Raw genomic sequence first — 4,866 nt, 5'->3', positions numbered from 1 at the left:
GCAACTGGTTTACCCTCCCAGGCGGGCACAGTCTGCTTTTCTTGCCTACCATCCTTGGCAGCTCAGTCCATTCTCAAAATTGTTGCCTCATGGTCATGAGTCGGCTGCTATACCTCTAAGCATCACATTCACCTTCTGGGCAGGAAATTGAAAGGAAAATAAGAAAAGGGAAGCACTTGTGCCAGGGAAGCAAAGCTTTCCCAGAAGTCTACATAAGTCACCTGGGTCACACTGTGTCCCAGGGACACCACGAACTCTTAAGGAATCTGAGGAAGTTAGTCTGTTTAACCAGGCCCTACCCCAAACAAAACTGGGCCTCTTTGGGGAGGAAAGGGGAATAAGATATTAGAAAGGCAACCAGCTGGGTCTATCACACCAACTTCTTATACAACCAAAAGGCCTGGTACCTCATCTGAAACCAGCCTTGAGGTTTTTCAGTTATATGAGCCAATATATTATTTTTGTAATATAAGACAATATGAATCAAGCTTTCTGTTCATTACAACTGATATCTCATTGGTACTGTCTTTTCCCCCTTTTACATTTTTATTCTGTATCATAAACAACAACAAATGCTTTTCTTCACATTCATAATTTTAGGAAATTGCTGCCTTTTCCGGTGGAGAAAAACAATCTACAGACAGAAAAGAGGAAGTACAATACTGTGAAGCTCTGCAAATCCCAGAAGTCAATGTCTTGAAGATAACTTCAGGAGACAGGAAGAAAACAAGTGTCACAAGAGACAAGACAAGAACATATAAGGAGGGACGCGTGGCTGGCTCAGTGGTTGAGCATCTGCCTTTGGCTCGGGGCATGGTCCCAGGGTCCCGAGATTGGGTCCTGCGTTGGGCTCCCTGCATGGAGCCTGCTTCTCCCTCTGCCTGTGTCACTGCCTCTCTCTCTTTCTATGTCTCTCGTGAATAGATAAACAAAATCTTACAAAAAAGAACACATAAGGAGAACAAGCTGGGGAAGTGACCATTTAAATTTATTTATTAATTCGATCTATTAATTAAATTAATTTATTTATTCTATCAAGATAGAAAACATTTCCAGCACTGCAGACATCATTTTTATTCCTCTCCTTTGGTCAGTACTGTTCCCAGAATTAACCACTATTCAGAGTTCTGTCACTATTTGCTATAGTTTTGTTGTTGTTTTTAAGATTTATTTGAAAGAGAGAGAGAGCATGTGTGCGTGTAGTCGTGGAAGGCCAGAGGGAGACAATCTCAAGCAGACTCCCCGCTGAGCAAGGAGTCCCACATGGGGCTCCATCTCACAATCCTGAGATCTTGACCAAGAGTCAGAGGTTCAGCTGACTGAGCTGCCCAGGTACCACTCCATTTGCTATGTTTTTACCTAGTTTGGGACACCATATAAATGGAAACACACCACATTCACTCCTCTATGGCTGGCGACTTTTATCCAACATTGTGTCTGGGAGATTTATCCCTGTTGTGGACAGCAGTTCATTCTGTTTTTATTGCTATGTAGTCTCCCACTGTATGAATATACCATTTTTTATTCATTTTCCTGCTGTTGGATATTTGGATTGATTCCAGGTTTTAGCTATTATGAATAAAGTTGCCAAGAACATTCTAGACATGCACTTTGGTAGAAATCACAGTTCTCCTGGATTTGTACTGAAGAGTGAACTTGCTGGATCATATGTCAGGTTAGGAGTTACAGTGAATACTACGGTTTTCCAACTTACCTCTTTCCAGTTCTAGTTATTTCATATCCTCACCAACACTTGGTTTTGTCAATCTTTTTAATTTTAGCCAATTTAGTAATTAGTGTACAATAGTATCTCACTATGGTTTTATTTTTAAAGTTTATTTATTTTTGAATTTTATTTATTTATTTATTTACTTACTTATTTAGAGAGGGCACACATGAGCAGAGGGAGGGGCAGAGGGAGAGGGAGAGACAGAATGTCAAGCAGACTCCATGCTGAATGTGGAGCTTGATGTAGGGCTTGATCTCAAGACCCTGAGATCATGACCTTAGCTGAAATCAAGAGTCAGACACTTAACCACTGAGTCACCCAACTGCCTCTTAATTTATTTTTATTTATTTATTTATTTTAAAGTAATTTCTACACCCAATGTGGGACTAGAACTCACATCAAGAGTCAGATGTTCAGGCAGCCCCAGTGGCGCAGCGGGTTGGCGCTGCCTGCAGCCTGGGGTGTGATCCTGGAGACCTGGGATCGAGTTCCGCGTCGGGTTCCCTGCATGGAGCCTGCTTCTCCCTCTCTCTCTGCCTGTGTCTCTGCCTCTCTCTCTCTCTGTCTATGAATAAATAAACAAAATCTTAAAAAAAAAAAAAGAGTCAGATGTTCTACCAACTGAGCTAACCAGGTGCCCCTTGCTGTTTTAATTCACATTTCTCTATGAATTAAACTCCATATTGAGTGATATTGAGCACCCTTCCACATGCTTATTGACCATTTGGAAATCGTCTTTTGTGAAGAGTCTGTTTTAGATCTTTTTCCATAAGACTATGGAATTCTTTACATATTCTGCAGGAGTCCTTTTTTGTTTTTTTAATATTTATTTATTTGCCAGAGTGAGAGAGAGAGTACAGCAGGGGGAGCAGCAGGTAGACGGGGAGGGAGAAGCAGGCTCCCCACTGAGCAGGGAACCCAATTTGGGGCTTGATCCCAGGACCCTGGGATCACAACCTGAGCTGAAGGCAGATGCTTAACCAAATGGGCTACCCAGGCGTCCCCCTCTTTTTAAATATATGTAGCACAATCTTCTTTTTCCAGTGTGTAACTTATCTTCTAATTTTCTTTAAAAAAAGATTTTATTTATTCCTGAGACACAGAGAATGAGAGAGAGAGAGAGAGAGAGAGAGATTGAGGGAGAGAGGCAGAGGGAAAAGCAGGTTCCATACAGGGAGCCCGATGTGGGACTCGATCCCGGGACCCCAGATCATGCCCTGAGCCAAAGGCAGATGCTTAACCACTGAGCCACCCAAGTGTCCCTATCTCTTCATTTTCTTAAATATCTTTAATTAATGACCAGAAGTTCTTAATTTTAATGGAGTCTAATTTATCAACCTTTGATGCTTAGAGCTTTCTGAGTCTTGGGTTGTTTTGTTTTGTTTTGTTTTTTTTCTGAAGTAGGCTCCACACCCAATGTGGGGTTCAAACTCATGACCTCCAAATCAAGAGTTGTATGCTTCACTGACTGAGCCAGCCAGGAGCTCCCTTTGTGTCTTGTTTAAGAAATCTTTGCCTAGTCCAAGGTTAAAAAGATAGTCTATGTTTTCTCTAAAGTTTCACTGTTTTACCTTCGCAGTTATGCTGATGCTCCATTTCTTTTTTTTAATTTTTTTAAATTTATTTATTCATGAAAGACAGAGAGAGAGAGAGAGAGAGAGAGAGGCAGAGACACAGGCAGAGGGAGAAGCAGGCTCCACGTAGGGAGCCCGACGTGGGACTCGATCCTGGGTCTCCAGGATCACGCCCTGGGCTGCAGGCGGCGCTAACCCGCTGAGCCATCCGGGCTGCCCTGATACTCCATTTCAAATTAATTTTTGTGAAGGCTTCAAAGTACAGGTAAAACAGATACTCACTTACTTGCTCCAACACCATTCCACCACTTATGTAAGTTTGCATAATTCATTTTCAACCATTCTTCTTTTCTAACATAGGGACATGCAACATGCATTGCTTTAGTTGCAGCCTATTAGTTTTGATATATTTGATAGTATTTCGTTATCATTCCATTTGAAACATTTTCTAGTTTTCTCTTGTGACTTCTTTGATTCATGATTATTTAGAAATGTGTCCAAGAGCATAACAACACTCAGCACAGTTTTGGCATGGTACTGTGCCCACAGCCTCATGGGGGCTGAATTGAATGGAGGTGGAGTGGCTGCTTGCTTTTGTCTATGCAGCTCCTGGGAGCCCTGTAGGTGGGTGAACATTTTCCACCGCCAAGGTGTGTGGGGAGACACTGTGGAGTAGCATGCCTAATAAGTCTCCTGCCCCACTGTGTGTGTGTGAGTATGCACACACACCCCATCCTTCTCCAGCTCTAACATATCCCCTGAGCCATGCAAGAAGAGGGAAAGCAGGCCAACCCCTTCTTAGGTGAGTGATCAAAACTAAGTCATTTAAGCTGTAGGCCAGTTTCCTGATCTGTTAAAATGGGAATGGTTTATTTCAATGTTCTGCTAAGAATTAAATGTATGGGATAGGAGTCTTGCCGTGGGACACTGTAAACTGATAGTAGGTAAAGGGATGAGGTAGGGAGGAAAACGTGTTCTATGTCAGATCCTGACACAAACTCTGGCTTTGACCAGACTTGGAGAGGAGGACCCCTACCTAGGGCTTAGTGGAGATAGTTTACACAGGGCCTACAGGGGGAAAATTGGGAAGTGGGCAACGGGGCTACTGGCAGAGGGGTACCCTGAGAGTTCTTCCTCCTATGCTGGGCTGGGCCTTGGTGTTGTGTGAGAGCTGTGCTCCAGAGGTTTAAGCTAGGAGGTTATTCTTTCCAACCAAGGTCCCCAGATGAACACTCCTCTCAGGACTCAACCTCCTCCCAGGTCCTATACCTCTATCTCCCAGGCCTTCTCTGCAGCTGGAGGCAAAAGGGATGGGAAGGGGTAACAGCAGAAAGGAAGGGGTCCAGAGACCCCTGGGAGCTGCTGCAGCTCTTGCTGCTTTCTTCAGCTGGCCCTGGGCTCACCCTGAGCCTGTCAAGTCAGAAACCAGTGCAGTTCTGTGCCCAGTGCCTTAGGAGCATCTCCACGGCCATGTCCAGAGTTCTGCAGTCTCTGATCTTACCTGCACAGAACCCAAGTGGCAAGGATGAGCAAGATGGAGCACTCCTGGGGTTTTAGCAGAAA

This window comes from Canis aureus, chromosome 3 (genome assembly GCF_053574225.1).
Source record: "Canis aureus isolate CA01 chromosome 3, VMU_Caureus_v.1.0, whole genome shotgun sequence".
NCBI lineage: Eukaryota > Metazoa > Chordata > Mammalia > Carnivora > Canidae > Canis > Canis aureus.
This window is presented reverse-complemented; position numbering follows the sequence as displayed.